This window comes from Bos indicus x Bos taurus, chromosome 13 (genome assembly GCF_003369695.1).
Source record: "Bos indicus x Bos taurus breed Angus x Brahman F1 hybrid chromosome 13, Bos_hybrid_MaternalHap_v2.0, whole genome shotgun sequence".
NCBI lineage: Eukaryota > Metazoa > Chordata > Mammalia > Artiodactyla > Bovidae > Bos > Bos indicus x Bos taurus.
Window position 1 is genome coordinate 18,039,840 of NC_040088.1, and position 9,146 is coordinate 18,048,985.

Below are 9,146 nucleotides of genomic sequence, written 5' to 3' on the forward strand. Positions count from 1 at the left end.
CAGGGAGACCCAAGAAAACCCACCATTCCAGCGGGGCCCTGACCAACTGTTAGCAGAGTGTAGGAAGGCATCCGAGAAGTAGTGCCTCCCGAGCTGTGCTCATCACCTAGTCTGATGAGCAAAGTGAAGACAGAGTGGACGTTCCAGCAAGAGGGTACAGTGTACACCAAAGCCTGAAGCCCAGGTCGGGCCCTTGCAAGGGTCAACCACAGATTGGCACTTGCTATGGGTGCTTGCCATCTACGTGTACAAGGATTAAATCATGTGCCATAGCGGCTGCTGACCTCCAACACCCCCTGAAGGAGTTCAGGGTGGAGAGCAGAAATGAGGCACTCTGTGCTCCAAGAAAACTGGCAGGAAGGGTCTTCAGATAGTTAGATAATCTCAGCTGATTTTATGATCCCAGTTCTTATATCTTCTTACATCTAGAAAAGCACTAAAATCCTTCATGGTGACGACTGTCTTTCGTGACTAGCAGAAGCTTCACGAGACCAAAAGAAACTTTCTACCAAAAATATGTGCTTGATTGCATGTACTCCCCCCTTACCAAAATCACATATATACCGTCTTTTGCCCCTATCTCTTTGGAACAGTTTCTCAGAGCTATCTGAGGTGCTCTGTCTCCCAGGCTGCAGTCCTCCTATGGGTTCCAAATAAAACTTCACGTGCAACTCTCGTGTTGTGCTTTTTTTGTTGTTGAAAGTCAACACAAGCCACTATGGGCAGCTCACTGGGGCTGAAGTCTCAGAGTTCAAAGATGAAGCCAGAATCTAGCCAATTCCGCATCACGACCCTGAGGAATCAGGATTTTCAGCCGAAGGTGGAGGTTGCTGTTGTTCAGTCACTAAATCATGTCTGACTCTTTGCAACCCCATGGACTGTAGTACGCCAGGCTTTCCTGTCCTTCACTATCTCCTGGAGTTTGCTCAAACTCATGTCCACTGAGTCGATGCCATCCAATCATCTCATCCTCTGTCACCCCCTTCTCTTCCTGCTCTCAATCTTTCCCAGCATCAGGGTCTTTTCCAATGACTATGAGCATGGAAGACATCTGTGGGAAATAAGGACAAAACTGGGAGAGAAGCTTTTACTTTCTTTTGAACCAGGGCAACTTCTTTTTGCCTCTCAGAGCCTCAGTTTCCTCATAAGTACAGTGGGGGCAACAATATCACATCAGGGATATTCTGAACAAGTCTTGAAACAAAGTGTGCTCCTGGCCTGGCTGAGGAAGGCGCTCAGGATACAAATGGAATGAATGGACGAGTGAGCGAATGAATGAGATTCTGCTGAGTGCAGGAGCGCCTTGGTACCTTCTCTCGCAGGAGTCTCAGCCCAGAACTCAGCCCCCTGCCCCCAATCTACCTTTTCCCTGCCTCATCCCTCGCAGTAGGGCCTCCTATTTGCTCATAGGCCAATAGACTGGAGCGCAGGACTTTTCTAGGGTCATCAAGTGAGTCAAAAGCTTAGCCAGGCCCAGTGCTCCATCCTGCTCTGTGAAGCCAGAAATGCCTTTTCTCTGCCATTGGACAGATTCACCTGCAGGCCCAGACCTAGTATTTTCTGGGATGGGGAGGTGCTTGGGTTCCATTGTCTCCTTGAAGGGCCAGAGCCTCCTGCCTCTGCCTCCCAGATGCCCGAGCCACCATCTGCTCCCACCAGGGCCCTCGGCTCTTTTCTTAAAATAATTCCTCCCGTTTCCTTGGAGACATCTCTCACACAGAAGAAAGGAAGGGAAGGAGGGAGAGAGGGAGGAGGAGGCGGACAGGTTGGGTCCCATCTCCTGAGTACCTACTGTGTGTTGGGTCTGACTCTTGTCACACCACTTTCACCTGGGGATCCCCTCACCCCTTTTCAGATGAGGAACTGAGGTTTGGAGACCAGTGACTACATGGCCCAGATCTCAGAGCGAGTAAGAGCATCGTCAGTATTTGGACCTGGGTCTATAGGGTTCAAAACCTAAAGCTGGTATGACATAAGGGGAAGGTGCATTGGGGCTGCCCTGACCCCATGTCCAAATGCCCTGGGCAGGGCACTGCCCCCAAGTTGCCCTCCCTTACTTACAGGAACACTCATGGTCACCTGTTGTATCTTACACCCTGAGCCACATATGAAATAGCAGGAGTGCCTCGGATATGAATGGAACAAAGTCTCTGCCCTTGAAATGGGGTGTAAGGAGAGTGGGAGGGGCAGAAGGACATTGAATTTCCTGTGTATACACCAAAAGCTTCAGAAGGATTGTTTTGGCTGACCCTCTGAATACCGCAGTTGGTAGGATTTAAGAGCCGCATTTTTTCAGAAAGGAAACTGAGGCCTTAAGAAGTTAATTCACTTATCCAAGGATAAATGGGGAAAAAGTGGTAGAATAAACATAAAGTGTTAAAACTTTATGCTAAAACTTGCTGGAATTGCTGCCCACTCCCATCCCAGAGACCTGCACGAAGTGTCTCTGTGAGGTTGGGAGGGAGTGGTGGCTGACAGCTCAAGAGCCCTGGAGTAGGGGGTGGGGAGAGATGAAAGGATGCAGGCAGATGGGTCTCAGCCCCTTTCAGCCCCAGCAGTCCTCTTGATCTGGTTCCAAGGCTGACATCACCACAGTACATGATACCACCAGTTCTAGTAAAGAGGTAACCAGATCCCACCTGTCTTAATATCTAGTGAATCACACTCAAAGCATTGCACAGACATGCCTCACCCAATGGATATCTTCTTCTAAGTTGCTTCAGTCGTGTCTGACTCTGTGCGACCCCATAGACGGCAGCCCACCAGGTTCCCCCTTCCCCGGGATTCTCCAGGCAAGAACACTGGAGTGGGTTGCCATTTCCTTCTCCAATGCATGAAAGTGAAAAGTGAAAGTGAAGTTGCTCAGTCATGTCTGACCCTCAGCGACCCCATGGACTGCAGCCTACCAGGCTCCTCCATCATGGGATTTTCCAGGCAAGAATACTAGAGTTGGGTGCCATTGCCTTCTCCAAATGGCTCTCTGGTCAACCCTAAACCTCTGTGTCCTCTGGTTGACCTTTCCCAAGCAGTGCATCTGGTTGATGGCATTAGTCCAAATTTTGGGTTTAAGAGGCAACTCTCACATCTGATGACTAAGCCTAGGGGAGGAGAGGCCATTTCCAGAGATTTCTGGCAAACGCGGGATCATTATCATATCAAAATGCCTGCATGCTGCATGTGTACCTTGCAGTTTCCCCCTCTGCAGTGTGGGTCTTATTACAAGGGGTGTGACACCCCTGCAGCAGGCAAGGGAAGAAGGGGAGAAATTTGGGGTGGAGAAACTGCATAAACAAAAGGCAGGAGGCACAGGGGATTCAAGGAAAAGCAAACAGATGAGTAAGGGTGCATGTGGAGGGCAGAGCTGAGGCCAGAGCAGGGGCTTGATCAGGAAAGACCTGGATTACCAGGGGAACAGCCCACCTTCATCTGGGAGGAAAACAGGCATCAGTCCAGGGTTTAGAGGACGGGGATGATGTGATCCAACGTTGTTTAATGGTGGCCAGTGTAGAGGACAGCTCTCAAGAGAGCATGAGATAGAAGCAGGGAGGCCAGGGAGGAGGCCACTGCAATCATCTGGAGGAGAGATGATGGACCGGGACTAGGCTGGAGCTGTGGAAAGGGACAGGAAGGGGGTGGTTGGGAGAAACTTCAAAGAAGCAGAATCAACAGCTGTTGCTAGACTTTGCTGTGGTCCAGTGGCTGGGAGTCTGCCTGCCAATGCAGGGGACAGGGTTGATCCAGGAATCTTGTCCAGGAAGACTGAGGGCAAGAGGAGAAGGGGGTGACAGAGGATGAGATGGTTGGATGTCATCACTGGAGAGAGTTGCCCCTGCTCCCTGCAACTAGAGAAAGCCTGAGGGCAGCAACAAGGACCCAGCACAGCCAAAAAGAAATAAAATTTAAATAAAGTTACTAATGTTTATTTAAAAAAAAAAAAGAAAAAGAAGAGTTATTGCTGATGGATTCCTCTGTGTGGCCACAGGATGGGAGGAGGCAAAATTGAGGCTCAGGTTTTTGGTGTGAGTGGCTGATAGAACTGCCGTGAGATGGGAGGACTGGGCAAAAGGTGAAGGGGAGGAAGGCCCACCTGGGAGCCAGGTGAAGTATATGTGGGCACATGATGCTGCTCCTCCTGTGGGCTCCATATTTTACAAAGAGTTGTCAATTCAGACTCCCGGGAAACTGCTCCCCTGCCAGCCCTGCCCCCAACAACCTGTGAGTTCAGTTCAGTCCCTCAGTCGTGTCCAACTCTTTGTGACCCCATGAACCACAGCACACCACGCCTCCCTGTCCTTCACCAACTCCCGGATTTCACCCAAACTCATGTCCATTGAGTCGGTGATGCCATCCAACCATCTCATCCTCTGTCATCCCCTTCTCCTCCTGCCCTCAATCTTTCCCAGCATCAGGGTCTTTTCAAATGAGTCAGCTCTTTGCATCAGGTGGCCAAAGTATTGGAGTTTCAGCTTCAACACCAGTCCTTCCAATGAACACCCAGGACTGATCTCCTTCAGAATGGACTGGTTTGATCTCCTTGCAGTCCAAGGGACTCTCAAGAGTCTTCTCCAACACCACAGTTCAAAAGCATCAATTCTTCTGCACTTAGCTTTCTTTATAGTCCAATTCTCACATCCATACATGACCACTGGAAAAACCATAGCCTTGACTAGACAGACCTTTGTTGACAAAGTAATGTCTCTGCTTTTTAATATGTTGTCTAGGTTGGTCACCCTGCTTATTTAACTTATATGCAGAGTACATCATGAGAAATGCTGGACTGGAAGAAACACAAGATGGAATCAAGATTGCCAGGAGAAATATCAATAACCTCAGATATGCAGATGACACCACCCTTATGGCAGAAAGTGAAGAGGAACTAAAAAGCCTCTTGATGAAAGTGAAAGAGGAGAGTGAAAAAGTTGGCTTAAAGCTCAACATTCAGAAAACGAAGATCATGGCATCTGGTCCCATCACTTCATGGGAAATAGATGTGGAAACAGTGTCAGACCTTATTTTGGGGGGCTCCAAAATCACTGCAGATGGTGATTGCAGCCATGAAATTAAAAGACGCTTACTCCTTGGAAGGAAAGTTATGACCAACCTAGATAGCATATTGAAAAGCAGAGACATTACTTTGCCAACAAAGGTTCGTCTGTCAAGGCTATGGTTTTTCCTGTGGTCATGTAGGATGTGAGAGTTGGACTGTGAAGAAGGCTGAGCGCCGAAGAATTGATGCTTTTGAACTGTGGTGTTGGAGAAGACTCTTGAGAGTCCCTTAGACTGCAAGGAGATCCAACCAGTCCATTCTGAAGGAGATCAGCCCTGGGATTTCTTTGGAGGGAATGATGCTGAAGCTGAAACTCCAGTACTTTGGCCACCTCATGTGAAGAGTTGACTCACTGGAAAAGAGTCTGATGCTGGGAGGGATTGGGGGCAGGAGGAGAAGGGGACGACAGAGGATGAGATGTCTGGATGGTATCACTGACTCGATGGACGTGAGTCTGAGTGAACTCCAGGAGTTGGTGATGGACAGGGAGGCCTGGCGTGTTGCAATTCACGGGGTTGCGAAGAGTCCGACATGACTGAGCAACTGAACTGAACTGAACTGAACTAGGTTGGTCATAACTTTCCTTCCCAGGAGTAAGCGTCTTTTAATTTCATGGCTGTAATCACCATCTGCAGTGATTTTGGAGCCCCCCAAAAATAAAGTCAGCCACTGTTTCCACTGTTGCCCATCTATTTGCCATGAAGTGATGGGACCAGATGCCATGATCTTCGTTTTCTGAATGTTGAGCTTTAAGCCAACTTTTCACTCTCCTCTTTCACTTTCATCAAAGGACTCTTTAGTTCTTCTTCACTTTCTGCCATAAGGGTGGTGTCATCTGCATATCTGAGGTTATTGGTATTTCTCCTGGCAATCTTGATTCCAGCTTGTGCTTCATCCAGTCCAGCGTTTCTCATGATGTACTCTGCATATAAGTTAAATAAGCAGGGTGACAATATAGAGCCTTGACATACTCCTTTTCCTATTTGGAACCAGTCTGTTGTCCCATGTCCAGTTCTAACTCTTGCTTCCTGACCCACATAACTGAGAGGCCAACACCATTTTTCTCAGAGAGAAAATTCAAGGCTCAGAGAGCAGCAACAATTGGTCCAAGTGGGTGATGGAACTAGGTATTCTGCCTTCAATATCAAGCCTTTTCTTCAGCACTCAAAGAGCTTCCCAATATCCCTGAGGTTTGTAAGAAGATGTCCAGGAAAATGGGAAACCAGGGGAGAGTTTGGAGCTGGAGACAGAGAGATTGAAGGCATGGAGCAGACAAAGTCATTCATAAAGAAGGCATCTTAAGAGATGAGAAAATTTCCTGGGCAGAACCTTAAGAATCAACAGCCTTCAAGAGTTGAGCCAAGGGAAGACTTCCACCATGTCCTGCCTTGCCATTCACTCACTGCACATGATGGGGTGCTGCTCCAGGACCTTGCTTCAGGCGTAAGCTCCCTCATTCATTAAACCATTGATATCTCTGTTGCTGACTCCGGGCTCTTTCGTCGTCTTGAAGCTGGGCAAGCACAGGCCTGCAGGGTACAGCCCAACAGGTGGAGATAAAGAGCCCATCTTTCAGAGCCCATCTAGGAGGGATGAGAACCCTAAAGCCCATGCTCCCCAACAAGAGAAGCCACTGCAATGACAAGCCTGTGCACCACAACCAGAGAGCAGATCCCACTCGCCGCAACTAGAGAAAAGCCTGTGTAGCAGTGAAGACCCAGCAGAGCCAAAAGGAGAAAGTCAGCTGCTTTCCTATACACCAGCGAAGTGGAATCTGAAATTAAGAAATGCAATGTATTTTATGTTAGCATCTCCCAAAATGAATTCAGTTCAGTCCAGTTCAGTTGCTCAGTCATGTCCGACTCTTTGTGACCCCATGAATCACAGCACTCCAGGCCTCCCTGTCCATCACCAACTCCCAGAGTTCACCCAAACTCATGTCCATTGAGTCGGTGATGCCATCCAGCCATCTCATCCTCTGTCGTCCCCTTTTCCTCCTGCCCCCAATCCCTCCCAGCATCAGAGTCTTTTCCAATGAGTCAACTCTTTGCATGAGGTGGCCAAAGTACTGGAGTTTCAGCTTCAGCATCATTCCTTCCAAAGAAATCCCAAGGCTGATCTCCTTCAGAATGGACTGGTTGGATCTCCTTGCTGTCCAAGGGACTCTCAAGAGTCTTCTCCAACACCACAGTTCAAAAGCATCAATTCTTCGGCGCTCAGCCTTCTTCACTGTCCAACTCTCACATCCTATATGACCACGAAAAACCATAGCCTTGACTAGACGGACCTTTGTTGGCAAAGTAATGTCTCTGCTTTTCAACATGCTATCTAGATTGGTCATAACTTTCCTTCCAAGAAGTAAGCGTCTTTTAATTTCATGGCTGCAGTCACCATCTGCAGTGATTTTGGAGCCCAAAAGTAAAGTCTGACACTGTTTCCACTGTTTCCCCATCTATTTCCCATGAAGTCATGGGACTAGATACCATGATCTTCGTTTTCTGAATGTTGATCTTTAAGCCAACTTTTTCACTCTCCTCTTTCACTTTCATCAAGAGGCTTTTGAGTTCCTCTTCACTTTCTGCCATAAGGGCGGTGTCATCTGCATATCTGAGGTTATTGATATTTCTCACGGCAATCTTGATTCCAGCTTGTGCTTCTTCCCAGCGTTTCTCATGATGTACTCTGCATGTAAGTTAAATAAGCAGGGTGACAATATACAGCCTTGATGTACTCCTTTTCCTATTTGGAACCGGTCTCTTACTTAGTTATAAATCTAAAAATATACATATAAGATCTTTACAAGAAAAATTATAAAACTAATGAAAAGAAATTGAAGAGCTAAATAAATGGAGTGACTTCCATATTTATGGATAGGAAGCCTCAATATTGTCAAGATATCAGTTTTTCCCAACCTGATCTACAGGTTTAACATAATACCAAACAAAATCCCAGCAAGTTATTTTGTGAATAGTGACAAACTAACTCTGAAATGTATATGGAGAGGCCAAAGACCCAGAGTAAACAACTCCTACTGATGGAGAAGAACAAAGAGAACTTATATTACCCAATTTCAAGACCTACTGTAAAGCTGCAATAATCAAGCATTAGTGAAAGTATGGATAAACAGATCCACAGGATGGAATTGAGAGCCCAGAAATAGAACCACATAAATATAATCAAGTGATCTCGGAGCAAAGGCAATACAATGAAGCAAAGATAATCCTCAAAAAGTGGTGCTGGAACAACTGGACGTCCACAATCAAAAAAGGAAAGAGAGAATGCAGGCCCAGACCCTGCACTTTGCACAAAAATTAACTCAAAATGGATCACAGGTAGACCCAAATGTAACATGTAAAAATATAAAATTCCTACATGACATTAGAAGAGAAAACTTAGATGATCTTGGATATGGTGATGACTTTTTAAATACAACATCAAAGGCATGACTGTGAAAGAAATGATAAGCTGGACTTCATTAAAACTAAAGACCTTTGCTCTGTGAAAGACAGTGTCAAGAGGGTGAGAAGACAAGCCACAAACTGGGAGAACATATATGAAAAAGACAAATCTGATAAGGGACAGTTATCCAAAATATACAAAAAACTCTTAAAGCTCAACAATAAGAAAATGAAAAACCTAGTTTATAAATAGGCAAGAGACCTGGAAAGACACCTTACCAAAGAAGATGTATAGATGGCAAGTAAGCATATGAAAAGATGTTCAACATCAAAGTTGTTAGTGAAAGTGAAAGTTGCTCAGTCATGTCCAACTCTTTGTGACCCCATGGACTGTAGCCTGCTCCAATTAAAAAGAAATGAAATAAGTCTTCTGTGCTCACTGCTATATTTAAAATGGATAACGAAAATGTCTTACTGTATAGCACAGGGAACTCTGCTCAATGTTAACATGGCAGCTTGGATGGGAGCGGAGTGTCGGGGAGAATGGATACATGTATATGTATCCTCCTTTGTCCATGAAATTATCCAGGCAAGAATACTGGAATGGGTAGCTGTTCTCTTCTCCAGGGGATAGTTGCTCAGTCAGTGTCTGACTCATTGCAACACCATGGGCTGTAGCCCACCAGCAGGGGGTGTAATCC